This window comes from Taeniopygia guttata, chromosome 1 (genome assembly GCF_048771995.1).
Source record: "Taeniopygia guttata chromosome 1, bTaeGut7.mat, whole genome shotgun sequence".
NCBI lineage: Eukaryota > Metazoa > Chordata > Aves > Passeriformes > Estrildidae > Taeniopygia > Taeniopygia guttata.
In genome coordinates, this window is record NC_133024.1 from 104,225,804 (window position 1) to 104,242,637 (window position 16,834).

A 16,834-nucleotide genomic window follows, 5' to 3' on the forward strand; every position below is an offset into this window, starting at 1 on the left:
TTATTATTGTCTCACAGCAAGGAACTAGTGGTGAGTTTTCCTTATGTGAATGTAGATAATTAGTTCTAAAAATATATCTTCCAATAATCTTAAATTTTTTTTTTGCCTTTGAGTTTCTTTCTGTATGTGTCAATAACATTATATAATCAAAATTATCAAACTAGTATACATAGCATGAAATAACTCCTCTGCTTTGTGTTTACCTCCTGTAGTGAATTCTATTATGAAGCTGTCATTTACTGCCTTCCTGTGGCATAAAGAAGCCCTTTCTGACTCAGCAGTATCCAAAGAGCCTCTGTTTTTTTCAGGCTTAGGACTGAGTAGTGCCTGTCCTAGATCTCACAATAATGTAAACTGGTGGGGGGGGGGGGCAGGGGGGGGGAAATCAGCATTTGGAGGAGAAAAAGCCAGAGTTTGGTAATAGAATGCTTCTGAACACATGCAGAGGTTGGTGTTGTTAAAACAGTTGAGAGGAAGGAAGATATATTAATGATTATAATGCAGATGAGAAGTTCAAAAGTGCAGAATAAATGTTATTTGTGCAAACATTTGCAGTCTATCCATGGGATTCATGCATCATGATTCTAGCAACCCAGCTAGACCTTCACTACCTGATAGTCAGTCTTGAAGTTTAAAGATGTCATTTGTGAAGTAGATAACAACACCTGGAAAGATGTTAAAAAACTACTCTTATCTGTAAACACACATAAAAAGGACTGTCCTATATAGAGCAATTTGTGGTTTTCCCATATTTGCGCAGACAATGGAATGTAGATTAAATCTTTATGAGGTTTTGTTTTCCTGTCTAATTTTTATGTCTGTGAAGATGCATGATAATGTTTGTCTAAAAATAATTTTTTCTCTCATAGACAGGATTTTTTTGTATTAAAAAAAACTATCAATGAACTGGTATCAAGTTCTGTTACACAAGCTGGTCTTTAATTTGCATTGTATTTTCAAGGAGTCACTTAAAGCAAAACATTGCCAGCTGGAAGTACATTTTAATGTAACTTACTATTCATTCTTGCAGTCATTCTTTTTATTCCAGATTGTACCTCATAATGTTACACCAACATTATAATTGAAAAATCTAATGGTAACAATTAGCATCAGAAATGCTTCATGTGTAATATGTGCTTGTATTGGTACACATTGTAGCATAACTTCTTAAAGGAGAACAGAAATATTTTTATCTCTGCCCAAATGTGGGCTTTCAACAAAGAGGTATGGCAATGCTTTGGAAAAAAAAGTAATTTTGAGTAATCAAAATTACTCTTATCCTCATTTCCATCTCTTTCTTTACTAAAATCATAAAACTTATACTTCTTTTCATTCTTCAAGAATCTATTTCTGTCTGGAGGCTGACAAGTTAAGCAAGTAAGCAAAGGCTAAGGTAGATCAAAAGGTAGATTTAAATGGACTTTAAAGTGTGACTATTTGCCCCCAGCCTAAACTAGCATTCCTGGTTTAACTATGCATAACAGTATCAGAGTCACCTTATGATTTAATCACTGTAAAGTTTAATCCTAGTCACAAGAGTTATTGAATAATAGAATGAATCATAAAATGGTTTGGCACCAAAGGAGCCTTCAAACACCACCTAGTTCCAACCCCCTGCTGTCGGCAGTGACATCTTCCGCTCCACCAAATTGCTCAGGGCTCCACCCAACCTGCCTTGAACACTTTCAGGGATGATGCATTGACTTCTCAGGGCAGCCTGTTCCAGTTGCTCACCACCTCCTGAGTATAGAGTTTCCTCCTAACATCTAACTTAAATATTTTCTCTTTAAGTTTAAAGCCATTCCTGCTTGTCCTATCACCACATGCCCATGTAAAAATTCTCTCTCCAGTTCTTTTTTAGGCCCCAGCTGCAAGGTTTTTTTAAGACCTGCCTGGAGCCTTTTCTTCTCCAGGCTGAACAACCCCAGCTTCGTCAACCTGTCTTCCTAGGAGAGGTGCTCCAGTCCTCTGATCACCTTTGTGGGCCACCTCTGAATTACTGCAAAAGGACCATGGCCTTCCTAAGATGAGGACCCCAGAGCTGGACACAGTGCTCCAGGCAGAGCAGAGTAGAGCACTTGACTTGCTGCCCAAGCCAAGTGTTTTTGGATGCAGCCCAGGAGACAATTGTCTTTCTTGGCTGTGGTCATTCACTGTTGGCTCATGTCCAGCTTCTTGTCCACCTGAACCCCCAAGTCCATCTTGGATTCACAGGGTGCTCTCTGTGAATTGTTCTCCCAGTCTGTACTTGTGTCTGGGATTGCCCCGACTCAGGTGCAGAACTTGGCCTTGTTGAACCTCATGAAAATGACATGTGCCCATTTACTGAGCTTGTTCAGGTGCCTCTGAATGGCATCCTGTCCTTCTGTTGTGCCAGTTGCACTGCTTGGCTTTGTGCCATCTACAAACCTGCTGAGGGTGCACTCAATCTCATTCTCTGTGTCATTGACAAAGATATTAAAGAGCATCCATTCCAAGACGGAGCCCTTAGGGAATGTCCTGGTTTCTGGCCCCTACCTGGACAAAAAAAGATTGATGATCACAACTCTGGCTGCACCCATCCAGCCAGTTCCTTATGCCATCCTTATACCAAATAGTCCATCCTTCAAATCCATTTCTCTCCAATTTAGAGATGTCGATGTCATATGGGACCATGTCAAGGTTTTTAAGAGGTCTAGGTAGAAGACATCAGTCGGTCTTTCCTGATCAACTGTCATCCCGGTCATTCCATCATAAAATGACTGAAATACCATTATCCATGGATAAATCACCCCTATAAAGATTCCATCACCTGTCTTAGCTTGAATTATTTCTTCCGTGGTTTTCAACTTTACCAAAAGACCTGACTAATAATCAATCGTTCTGCCTTAAGTGGAACACATTAGTAGTTAAAGCAATAATGAGGAGCAATGGACTTGCTCTGGACTTAATCTGGTTGTGACCTCTGTGCTTCTGCTTAGAATAACTCCAAAGCACTTCAAGTCAGCATGCTATAGCAGTTATCCTGTCCATAACAGTCAAAACAATATTCAAGTGATCAGTGCTGAGCACAGGTCCAGAAAACAAGAAACTGGCAAGAGAAATCCTGCAAAACCCCTTGTTAGCAGCCTTTTACAGTGAGCTTCATTTTCCAGCAAGAGCATTTTGCTGAAGATTGAATGGTGTATTGATATTAGTATAAAATAGGTTAGAGAGAAGCTTTATCCATAATTTAAGTTACTCTCTTCGAGAAAATGCAAGTAAACTGATGGAGTCAGAGAAAAATATCTCTACAGGGTGGCAAAGAAATATCTACTGCAGCTACTTACCTGAAGTATCTTTTCCCAGTGGCCCAATTAACTTTATAGTGTGGTACTAAGACTCAATTTTTTCACCATCAGAAAAGGTTTTTGTGCTCTGAATTATACAGTGACCTTGTTTATATCATAAACTCCAAAATAAGGTGGCAATTCTATCATGTATTTCATGTAGAACATTTCAAAGAAGAAACCTGAAGCTGCAAAATAAAGTAGAGGCTTTAGATAAAATGAATTGTGTATTTGGTGTTTTTAAAAAGTGACTAATAGTGTGTTACTTTTCTTGAATTCATATATTTTGAGGCAAAGTGAAGAGCCTATAAAATGCAAATGTAAAATTAATTTGTTTTGCAGTTATCTATTTTTAGAAAGCAGAGCAGCCTCCACAATTACTTCTCTCTAAATGAAATGAAAAAAAAAAAAAAGAAAAGCCTGCCATCTCTATGGAGCATTATGATTTCCAGCTGTGTCATTTGATTTTTGGCAGCAGGATTTCCTGAAAACAGCAAAAAAAACCAAAACCTTTTTTTTTTTTTTTTTTAATGGTGGCTAAGTGCTTTAGTAATCGTGTGTGTCTAATTCCCAATCATATTTCAGACGGGAGTTTTGTTGCTATACTCAAAATCAGTGGCATTTGAATGGGTTGGGAGGAAGACTGGAACAACTGGAAAGTTTCAGTAATGACTCATCAGAGAACTGTCTGGCTTCCCTGTTGTGGAACAGTTAAAGGAAATACACTGAGGAAATACACCTTAGAGTACTGTTTGAGTCAAGTACATCCTTATCTCTCTTGATGTTAGATTGTTCAACATTAGACTTTGTAGGTGCCTGGGATTAATGCAAAGCTTCAGCAGACCTTAAACAAGGTGAAAAATTCAATAACTCTTGGAATGAATGGCATGGCAAGATTTCCAATTAAGTTACACTCAGAGAACTTTATCTCAGAGAAAGAGATGATCCAAGTACCTCTGCCCGTCGCAAATCAAATGCAAATTAAATAAAGTGAATAAAATGAACTATATCTCAGCTTATGTTATTTTGCTTCAGAAAAATTTTTCTAGGGGAAGCCATGAATGAGACCACTGTGAGAAGTCCAAAGCTGAATTTGTGACTTCACATGCAAACAAAAAGCTGGATCTGAAAACAATCAGGTATTTACCAATTAGCTTTTTGGTCCTGTTGGTGGGCTTGCCCAGAAGAGCCATCAGACAAGTAATGAGTTTTAAATAACTGGAGATCTTAAAGATTCAGAACCTGTAATGGCTCTTTTCAGCCATCTTTCTCACCATTTTTCTTTTTAACCTGCTGCATACTCAGGTCTTGCAAATATTTAGGTTGGGCTCTTTTGCATTCTACTTGTAATTTTCACAAGATTGTCTAAACTAAATAATTTTTATTTTATGTCAGGAGAACAATCATAAAAGAAAAGCGACAGAGTTTTTTTTATTTGCTTTAATGCTTGTGTGCAAGGCAATGCATACTGGAAAGAAATACTGCATCCTATGAAAAAAAATCATGTTAGAGAGTAAGGTGCCTTGTGAAGATTTTGTTATGCAATCTTGCACAACACCCAGAGAAAAACTAGTTGAGGTTTCAACAAATAATATAGGCATGGCAACTTGTTAAAAGAAAAAAAGGTGTTTAAAATAACAGTTTGCACAGCGTAACTGAACTTAGGATTTATATTCAAGGAGCTGTTGGTAACCCAATTAGAAAACATTCTGCAAGAATATATTACTTTGATATAATTTTAAAAATATTTTTGGCAAACACCATAGGGCTTCAATATAAAGAACAGTACAAATCCAATAGCACATTTGTGTCCTTTGAATGATCTAGTATCCATAAATTAAAACTATAATCACATTAAAATGTGCTTCAGAGTAAGTTGATAAAGCTAATAAGGTCCTTCTGAGTCAAAAAGCACTTCTGCCATAGGACACAAAAATATTTTAGAAAATACTTTGTATTATTTGTAGCTATTTTACCAGCACTTCTCAGATTTGCTGAAGTTATTCACAATGATCTATCCAATGCCTCAAATTTGTGTGAATGTTGTTAATATAAGAACTTGGCTTTTATCCAGCATTTCTTCTTTGCTTGAGCACAATGCCATCACCTTAAAAATTCTGTAACAAGGTAAAAGATTTAAAAATTATTATGAAATTCTGCATTCATTTGTTTCTTTAAATGTGTCAGAACTGATTTTCAAGATATTGTGATAGCTGTTTCCTGGGAAACGTATGACCTGGTGGCTGAGGTGAACTGCAATTGCTCTGGTTTCTTTTGGCTGCCTGCAGCTCCCCTTGGGCTATCACAGCCCTTCTGCGCTCACATGTAACCATCTCAGAACATCCCTCACCTGAGAGAGAGGAAGAGGTACTTGAGGAAGGCAATATAAAATGCATGGCTATTATTATTTTTAATTGAAAGAAGTTTCTTAGGAATTTTTTTTTCTTTTGAATGAAAGAATTGCATGATTTTTCTATGTTTTCCAGTAAAAAAATCAATTGTTGGGAATGCCTAAGAAGTTCTCAGAGTTCACATGATTTTTTTATTTTTATACTCAATCTGAAGAAATATTATAGTAAAAATAACACTCAGACCTATGGAGCTGAGCAGTCACAAGTGCAAAGAAAACATAGAAGTGCTGACATGGCCCAGGCACTGCTGAAAAGTTCAGCACATGATCTTGTTTGACTTACAAGAAAAAAGAGAAATGAGGCTAGTAACAATGTTTAAATGCTTATCTAAAAAGCATTTTGAATTTCAAAGTATCTAAGGGTAGGGTAAATTTCTGAAGCATTTCTACACTTCTGCTATTAAGGTGATGCCAGCACACTAAGGCTCTTAGGGAAAATGTTTAATAAGGCATTATTTTCAAATGTTCATCTGTAATTTGCCTGGTATGTACTTATCTTTTGAAGTGTTGCTACATCATTTGGAGTCTAATTTTAATCACTGAAGGATGAAATGGGAGAATTTTAATCCTGCTTTAAGAGCTCATTTCAATACAGCATTAAATGTAGTGTTGCTACTGATACCTCTGTAATATATCTGACAAAAGCATCTTGGACAAGTTGGATCAATCAATTACTTCAAAATCAATGATTTTTTTTTCCCCAACCATCCTTTCTTATACTTCATGAGAATCCTGTGGATGTTTCATGACTTAGCTTAAAATGAATAGTAGAAAATAGGTCATGGTGTAAATATAATAAGAGAATGAAAAAGTAATTAACCCAACATTTGTGTGTGAAACGGCACCAAGAAAGTAAAAGGTTATGTATGACTTGGTGCTTTCCATTTAATGATCTTGGGTTGTTTTTCTTGGCTTTTTGTTGTTTGCTTTTTTTTTTTTCTTTTTGGAGGGGGGTGTTGGATGGTTGTTTGGTTGTTTGGTTATTTTCATAGGGGTTTTTGTTCATTTGTTTTACATTAATTTTTGATATTATTTTTGGTTCATATTATTTTGTTTTGTGGTTTTTGTTTTTTCTTGAGTCTCAGACCAGGGTTTGATTTTTTTAAACAATTTCTGTTTTGGCTTTATTTTTTTGTCTATGCATGGATGTGTTTGTTTTTCTGACATGTGTTTTTCTTGTTCCTTTTTAAACAAGGGGGAAAGGAGGCCTTCTTTGAAATGAGGAAGTAAATAGAAGAAAATAGAAAAATCTGCTAGCTTTAATGTTTTTTGTTACCAGATTAGAAGCATCAATAACAGTCATACATAGACTTACACTTATGCTTATATAGACACAATGAATTATATGCCAGAGAAAAATGACACAAAATTCTAACTTTCACCTGCAAATTTAATGTGTTTGAAAGCATAACATGAATTGGTTTTCTTACACAATCCATTTTTTGCTCTAATGAGGTCTGTGAGACATGTGATAGGTAAATCTGAAGTCTGCTGCACTGAATTTTTCTGAATATGTAATTACATGAAGCTTAGAGGGAAAAAAAAGAGCTCTATTATGAAAGTATGGACGACTCATGCTGATATAAGGGGTTTTATTGCCGCAACAACAAATGGTTCTCAGGTAGGGATTAATTCCTCTGTATGCTTCCTGACTAAGCAATTACTGATGTCTAAGGCATTGAAAGATTTTGAGAGCCTCTATGCTGCAAGATGCAGACTCATTTCTACCTACTCTGACAAAAGCTTCAGAAAATGGGACTTCTCATTGGCACTTGGGAAGGCACACTAATCCCACTGTGGGTTGCTGTAAGCCAAGGATACAACAGAGGAAGATTAGCTTCAGCCTAGCACATTAAAACTGCAAATACAATTCAAAAACCTATTCCTGCCTTCGTGTGCTTTGCCATATAAAATCTGCCTCACAGCTTCTTACCTGCTTGAAATGGTTGAAAGGAAGGTGAAAAAGCAGAAAAGAAATAGAAGTTGAAAAGAGACTGTTTGGTCTCAGTTTTACTGATATTTGACATCTGAAAAACCCTCAGCATGTGGAAGGTCTTATTAATTTTAGTCATCAAATTTTTTAATATAAACTTGTGTGTATGTATTTTAGAATCAAGGTTGTAATATCCAGAGAAGACCTGCCATGTCTACAAAAGTCAGCATAAAGTGGTGCTTGCTGGTATGTGTGCATCCTTCTCTTCCTCTTCTTGATCCAGCGTGTGCCCAGGTGGCTGAGAAGGCCAATGGCACCTGGCCTGGGTCAGCAATGGTGTGGCAGCAGGACCAGGGCAGGGATTGTCCCCCTGTGCTCAGCACTGATGAGGCCACACCTCCAATCCTGTGTCCAGTTTTGGGCATTTCACTACAAGAAAAGCATTGAGGGGCTGGAGCGATGCCAGAGAAGGGGAGCTGTGGTAATCACATATCCTCTGAACAGAGAGAGAGATAGCTTTCCTAGGATTTTCCTGAGAAGCTGTGAGAAAGCTCAAAGAAAAGAATGAGAAACAATTATTATCTTCACTTGCTGCACCTGTTGTTGTGCACGTGTGGAATGTGTTATGGAGATTTGTTTACCAAGGGGTGATTTCTTAATTGGCCACTGGTGATGATGTTTAGATTTTAATTAAGCAGTCTGGACTGTATCAAACTGTCTGCAAGAGCGAGGAGTTTTTCTTAGTAATATAGTATAGTACAGTAGAGTACAATAAAGTGATTAATCAAACTTCTACAATCGAAAGTGATTGATCAAGCTTCTACAACCATGAAGTCAACGCTAATTATTACTGCACCGAGGATGCCCAGCTACAATAGGGAACGGAGCTGGGGAAGGGTCTGGAGAGTCAGTCCTATAAGGAGCAGCTGAGGGAGCTGGGGCTGTTTTATCTGGAGAAAGGCCTCATTGCCCTCTGTTTGAAAGGAGGTTATAGCAAAGACAGGACTCAGCCTTTTTTCCCAGGGAACTAGAGGCAGGATAAGACAAAATGGCCTCAAGCTGCGCCAAGGGAGGTTGAGGCTGGACACGAGGAAGAATTCCTTCATGGAAAGGGCAGTTGAGTATTGGAATGGAGTGCCCATGAAAGTAACGGAGTCAGTGCCTTTGGATGTGTTCAAGAAATGACTAGATGTGGCACTTACTGCTGTGGCCTAATTTATAAGGTTTACAGAGTTTTGTTGATTGGTCAAGGTTTGGGTTTCATGCTAATGCAGGTTTTTCCAGCTTTTAATGATTCTATGGTTTTTCCTTGTTAGATTCAGTTCTCCCTGGAAGAGGCCTTACCAAATCCCAAAAGTGGCAAAGCTAGACTATAAACATTAATAAAAATTGCATATAACTGAGAACAGAACTCAGTAAGGAAAAATACACTTTCAAGTGATTGGAAAGAAATTTGGAAAGGAAAATAAAAGTGAAAAACAAGTATTTTTTATGTCTCCTGAACTTTAACTACCAGCATAGTACAGTGGAAGTGGTGTCGATGAATATATTCAGGGCAGGTAGCTCAGAGTGCCGCTGCAGAGCAAGCAGCAGGCTGAGCTTTGGGGGTCAGCAGCATGAGGAAAGGGGCTGTGAAGGGGTGATGGCCCTTTGCATAACAAATGTCCCAGGACCTGTGGCCTAGCCAGGTGAGGGACACCCAGAGACATGGCAGAAGCCATTGAGCTCCAGACCTTCCAGCATTTAGACTGTGAGGATGTAGAAACTCAGGGTTTCCTCTGGTCAAGGTCCCTCCTCAGAGGCACCCAGCTTGAGCTGCCACTTTGTTCCTGCACCATGATTAAATTATTTAAAGGATTGAGGTGTCTGAAGCTCTGCTCTGGGGAAGCTGGGGTCGAGGTAGTAAGGAAACCATGTCTGGCTGGGAGTGTGCTCTGTGGAACTGGGAAGGGTCTTTGGTTGAGGTCAGGTGGTGAGAGAATGGCTCTCAGAGTGGCACCTGGATGGTAGTGGGAGTAGTGGGAGCTTTTTTTCATTACATGAATATATTCATGGCACATTGTTTCATCCAATATCTAAAATGTCTTTTTAGTATGTAGGGGAAAAAATAATGATCCAAATTATCTCAAGAAAAAAGACATTTTACTGATTTGTTTTACTGGATTTATAAATGAATGCTTGGAGGTTTTAAACATTAATTAACCTTATGTCTACAGATACTCTCTTACTGCCCTTTGAGAATCATGACATATATATCTGCAGTACTTCATCTGATGTGTGAGAGAAGTGGCACTTTTAATGAATTCCTATAATACATATACATCATGCATAGCTTTGTCTTGCACAGCTGCATGTTTTCTTTTTTCATTTTGGTTTGGTTTTTTTTTTTTAAGACAACTAAATATTCTGGTAAGAGATTTTGAATAATTTAGCAGGAGAGAGGTAGTGCTTTTTCTAGACACATTAGGAGGGGAAAAAGCATATTTTTGACAACTTGTCATCTGAAATTATGAAAATTGAGTTAATCATTCCTGTTTAAGAGTGAAATGGAATACAGATAAAAGCTTGTTTACCTGCACTGTTAATTTTTTTGTTTAATAGCCAAGTAAATACCCCAAGCTATAAGTGGTCACTTATCTTTAAGCAAAAAAGTGTAGGAACTGAAGAGTGAAGAATGCTCACTTAGGGGACTTCTGAACACTCAGAAGAAAAAAAGTAATTGTATGCTAAGTGTAGGCAATAAGGAAAAGTTATGAAGTTTTGAGTTTTTCCATCTGCTCACTTACAACACCATATCTGTAAAATTCAAGCTTTCTGTCAAAGGAGAGAAAATATGGTTTGGTATTATCACTCTTTTGTGATGCTTAATCTGCCAAACATTTAATATAATGCCGTTTTTAATATTTAATTATTAATATTGTTAATTAAGACTGAAATAATCACATATGTTGGAGTGCTGTTGCTTTGTAAATGTTACTACAAATTTTGTTTTCTTAGTCAACAGTAAATCTGATTTCCCCAGAACTGCATGCCTGCAGGAGACCAACAGGAAAAATAAATCTTATACCAAAATATGTGTGGACATGACTATGTCTTCTGTGCAAAACAGTAAACATCAATGCTCATAAATATTTTGTTTATTTCCAGTTATGCCTTTGATTGCAAACTAATTAAGTATAAACTAATGATGCTGCAGTGACTTCTCTTTAAAAACATATGTAACAACTTTACTCTTTGGGAAGAGAGCACACATTTGAAATATTCCTTTTCATCAATACAAGCACTGCATCACATTTATAAAAAGGATAAAAAAAGTGCTGAACAGGTCTAGTTATCAAAGTGAATATCCAGCTGGAAATTGTAATGTCCTCTAAAAGACTTGAACATAGTGGTGAAATTCCATTTCTGATTTTCACAATGGGTAACAGGAAACTGTCTATAATATTTCACTCACTTTAATCAGAATTTAGATTCTGAATCTGTTTGACTAAATAACCCCTGGAAAATGGTTAGTGAGAGACAGTGAAGTAGGTTATATGTCTGTCAAACTGTGAATTTTTTGCTTTTGCCATCCTATAGTTTGCCTTCTAAAAAATATTATTATTATTATTACTACTAGTATTACTACTAGTATTACTACTACTACTCCTACCATTAACCTTTACTACTACCATTACTGTTAATCATAATTAGAAGCTAACATCATCAGTCTCTATTTATATTACATTGATCTACAGGTGGGTGAAAGATAAACTCCTCCTGCAAGGGAAAGGAGCAAGGTATTGGAATTATCTTGCAGAAACTAACAAAATTAATAGAAAACACACATATATTGTGTTGCAGTTTTTATGCCACTTCGAGTATGTTTTGTGGTTTGTGGGGTTTGTGTTCAACTATTTTCTTAGTTTTTTCCAAAACCAAAAGACAAAAGCCATTATCTTTGTACACTTCAGACTCTATCATCTGAAAGGTCTGGTGAACTGAAGAACCATACAATTATTTAAAGTAACATCTCATTCCTTTGTTTGAGACACATCTGTTCAGGTATTTCTTGTTTAGCAGTGATAATGTGGCTTTTGCCCAGCAGTTTAATTAGCACTTGCCTACCTAATCTCTTATAGCAGATATTATTACTGAATTCAGGGACTCTGAAATTCCCATATCTGAGAAAGCAGGCTTAATAATGAAAATCACTATATTTTTACATTTTATTTGTCTTGGCAAGAACACCCACTAGAACACATACATTTTTCACTAGCTAGAAAACATGCAGTTCAGAGTTGCAATCCCAGAGTTGTTCACTCTTCAGAAAAACAGAATTGAGCAGGAATTAAAATTGAATGAAAACTGGAGGGGGAGTTGCAGAGCAAGACAAAGTGTACAACAGAGCATCATTTTCTAGACAGATGTTAATTTGTTTCTCACTGTATGAAACCAATCTGCTGTAGCGTATCTGTGTGTGTATTTTGAAATGTTTTTGAGCAGAATATTTGTGAAGCACTGGGGTTGATTTCAGCCCATGGGTTTGTTCAGTTTTCTGAGTTCTTCACATAGGCTAGCTTGCATGGCTCTTGCTTTATAGCCACTGAGAGCTCATTTTTTGGTAACTTACACTGTCTGGAGGTGGGAAAGGGGAAGTGATTTTGTGGTTTGCTGAAAGGAGGGGAAATATGTTTAGCCAGTGGTGTTCAGAAGCAATGCCACCTTGGTTTTATCTCTTCCTCTCTAGCCCTGCTCTTGTCAGGGGTGTGGGGAAAGGGAGAACGAAGTATATTGTTAGTGACTATGTATGGACTGCAAAGCCAAGGTATGGAGATATGATTTTCTTTCCCTGGCAAACTGGGGATTACTCTGTCCTTACAGCAAAAAGTTCTTTAGCAAAGATGGGTTTGTGCTCTGCTGTACAAGTGGTGAACCTTTGTCTTAGAAATTGTAGGAATTCTTATCCGTGGCTAGGTAGCAAAACATTCCTTTGTGTTTTCCTACCCATGCTACGGGATCCACCACAGTTCATGATGTCCTATCATTGGATGAACTGGAAACAATCTTGGTTTCAGTTCATCCCTTGTGCTGTACCTTGTCTTTGTTCATTGGCTTCTACTCAAGGAGATTACCTTTCCCATCAGCAGAGATGCAGAGGATGGGAAGCATGGGTGCTGCTGTTGCAACCCCATGGCGAGGTCTCTTCGCCGAGGATTCAGTGCTTAAGGTCTCCATCTGTAAACATGGGCAATAGAGTCATCACCTAATTTTAACTGTTTAATTTTCACATTCCAGGTTGCCACCTTGCTAGCCTTTCTCTATTGAGTAGTCAGGAAACCAAATTTCTCTTGGGCACTCAAATTAGATACCTAAAGTAGACATCCTGAGCAGTGAGCACACAAAATCTCAATTTTCAATATTTTTTACAATAGATGAATGAAATAATTCTTAATAATCACCTTGTGGTTAAATGAAGGAAATAAAATGCTTATGTTTTTGTTTCTTTCTTACAAGAGCATCTCTTCAATCTTTGATATTATTGTATTGAGATTCACTACTTCTTTGTGTGTACTTTAGCAATAGATGTAAAATGTCAACAATAAATTATAATGAGGAAATGGGTAATGAAAATTGAATGTGATGGTTCTGTTGAAGTGATCTCAAATTCTGCCAGGCAGCATATACTTGTTTTAATCAAACTGGAGGAAACCTAAAGGAAATAACTGACTGATGTGATCGTATTGAATATTGATAAAGATATTGATAATGTTTTCTTTAAGCTTTTATTAAAATTAATACATTTGAATTTTTCTTTTGACAGCACTAGACCCATCTCATGGCAACTTGTAGCACCAGTAGCTGTAGCAATTATTTTCAGTGCTGCTGTTTTTTAATTCTGCCTTTGAAGTGCACTGGTTCCAATACTTTTACTGTATCATCAAAAAAGAAACCATTTTTTGTTAGCATAATTTGATGTGACCTGATATTCTAATGGTCTTTAAGACATGCTTTCCACAATAGATTTCCAGGACAGTTCACACTGGAAACAAAATGTCTGTCACATAATACTATGAGTTAGTTCTAAAAACTTTTTTTTCTATTTCCTTGTTGAGAGATTTATTTGTATCATAATAGGAACAATTTTATATTATACTGAAAGTTTTCCATAGCAGGCTATTTATTAATGCCATCTTCCTGATGATGAAGTCTGTGAGTCTGTGAGAATTTTGGGATTAATATTTACGTACATTATCCCATTTGTTTCCTTTATTATGTGTGAAATAATACAGCATGTGCCATACAGTGAGGTTTAATCACATCAATTTCACACAGACTATACAGTGGCTGTGTTTTAGTTCAGATTTTATTTCCTTACCTACCCCTCTGGGTTAGTGGCACATTAAAGAACGGATTTGCAATTGCCATTTAAGGAGGCATATAATCTTACCTTAGATTTTCTTTTTTCTGTCTTGCTGCTAGTAGGTCTGTGTATCATGATATGATTTTTTCTAAATAAAAATAATCCTCTAGAAAAGTGTTGGCCTCAATTTCAAAGGTTAGCTGAAAGAAAAAGAGATTTATTTCAAAATCCTATATATCAGGGTCATTTGTATTAATCAGCCTTTCCTGTAAAGCTATAATCTTTTTATTCATGTTGGTTGTTTGCTATGGTTAAGCTACAAAAAAAATGAAAGTTTTTCCTTGTGTACATTTTTTGTCATTAAAGATCAAACCTTAGAGAACAGTGGTACTTAAGCTGCTGATGACCACTGTAAGAACTAAGTTTACTTGCACTCTGCAACATAGCAGTGCAGAAAACATTTCTCAACTGGAGACAATTTTACTCTCAAAGACAATTTTCCCTTGATATTGAGAAGACTGTGTTAAGGAGAAGCCTGATAAATACTATTTCTTACTCTGTTGGCAAACCCAAGTGTGAAATGAGACTCAAGTGTCAAATGAGAGACATGTGTGGCTTTTCCTACTGTTTGGCTAATGTGCAGAGAAATACCATGTGAGCAGCCAGTCTGAGCTGCTGGAGTGGCACTAATTTATTGCTGTAAAATGGGACAATGAATGGCAGTACTCATGAAACCCCAGGGAAGGTAGGTGAAAATATGAATGAGGGGTTGCTGTAACTACTCTGACTGCTTTGGGAGGCTGAGCTCATCTGGAAAGGAGAAGTTAGAAGTTATGTGTTACTTGGAGATGCCTACACTGACAGTTGTGAGCTTTGCAGCTTTCCAGGCTGGAAGCTGTGTGGTCTCATTAGCACAGAACTGCTCCCAACCTGAAGTACAAAACTGAACAGCTTGTGCACTACTGTGCTAATATTGGGCTGTTTCATGCCCAGTCAGTGCAAGCCAGGTAAAATGAGCCAACCTTATCTTTCCTTATAAATATATGTAAGCTGTCTTTCTCTTACTCAAGACAGGAAAAAAACAAACAAACAAACAAAAAAAACCCACCAAAAAAAAACAAAAAAAAAAAACAAAAAAACCCAAGTCAAACCAAAACAAAAAAATCTAAATCGAACAAAAACCCCCTAAAAGAGCCAAACAAAAAAATAAAAAGAAAAAAAGAATAGAAAAAGTGTATATGTGTATATTTGACTATGTTGTTTTGGTTTTTTTTATCCTGGCTTCTTAGAGAGTCCTGGTAGGCTATTGTTCTCCTGCTGTATCCCTATTTCAGGCAGTTAACCTGGTGTCTAAACAAGGGTTGAAGATACTAGAATGACCCAAGAACTTTTATCCAGAGGCATAAAGGCTGTAGGAAGTCCAAGCAAAATAAATAACTTGATTATCATAAGGGAACTTTTATTCAGGCTACATTTCCTCCCCACTGTTTCAATTGCTCAGAAATTCAGAAATCAGTGTTGCAATTTTAGGCTTTTCTATATCTTCTTATATCTGTCTACCAGAAATTGCAGTCCTCTCCAGAAAGAAACAGGCTGTAAGTTTAACACACCCTAAAACAGTCAAGCATGTTCATGTGTGAACTTTGTGATGGAAAATTTTCTAAATTGATATGTATTATTTACCCCAGAAGGAAAGTATGGGGGGATAATATGAACTGTTACAGGAATTCACTTGTTTGCTATTGTGTTCACATGAAAAATACTTGAATGCTGAGGAAGAACATAACAAAGCAAAACTAAGCAAGGAACGATATAAGCACTTCTGTTAATGAAAAGCATATGAAGCTTTATCAAATATGTTGTTTTTCATATGTTTCTCAGCCTTTCAGGATTATCCAGTCTTGGTTCTTTCTAATATTTTTGATATACTCTTTTTTCTACTTCATTACCCTTAATTTTCTTTCTTTTAGTTCAGAAAAATGGAACTAGTTTCTTTTTCATTTTCCTAATTGAAAAAGTTCCTGGTCTTATTTCTCTGCTCCATCTGGACATGAACCCAGAAATTCATGTTTGGTTGTACAGATGATGGTATCTATATCTATTTGTCTACTTCAGTCACGTCTCCTTTCTTTTGACATAAATCTCATCCTACATTTGTACATTCCACGTGTTGCCTTCCTACAGTATTAGCAGAGGGCTGTAACATCAGTGACCCTCAAATTGCACAGCTCCAGATTGCACTCAGATTTTATTGTCATTGGCATTTCTTATACTGTGCAAGTAAATTAATCATTAATAATGTAATTGTATATTTAAGTGTGCCTATATATGTAAAGGATGACAGTGAAGATACATAGAAGGTGAACCAGTTCTAAAACTGAAAACTCCCTGAAGTTTTAAATAATCACAAATCAAAATCTATTTCAGCTCTGTGACCTTATCTTGAAAAATACACTAGCATTTTCTTTACCTCCGTGCATTAGAGGTAGCAAAAAGACTGTACAGAGATCAAACAGAGTGAAGCATCACTCAATAAAAGCGAGTCTCAGAGCTATAAGGTGCTCTTACAACCATTTCTAATTTCATTGAATTCCTTTATACAAACGTTCATTTCTTCAGTGGCTGGAAAGGTGCAGTGGGAGGTTGCAGGCCAGGGTCTTTAAGAAAGGTGTGTGTGCAGAGTGGGATTGTGAGCAGGAGTGGGGTGTGCAAGCAGAGCACCCCTACAAGTGTGCAAAGAGGCACGGCCCCACTGAGTGTGAGTGTGCACAGCTCCCTGCTGTGAGCACCAGTGCCCTGCTGCAGTCTGGTGTGAAGGGCACAGTGGCAGCAGAGGAGTG

General features: G+C 37.1%; 1 protein-coding gene across 4 annotated transcripts in view; it reads left to right on the forward strand.

Annotated features, from left to right (window-relative positions):
* Positions 1 to 16,834, forward strand: part of IL1RAPL1 (interleukin 1 receptor accessory protein like 1) — a 676,860-nt gene that overhangs the window by 333,667 nt on the left and 326,359 nt on the right. The window lies entirely within an intron of this gene.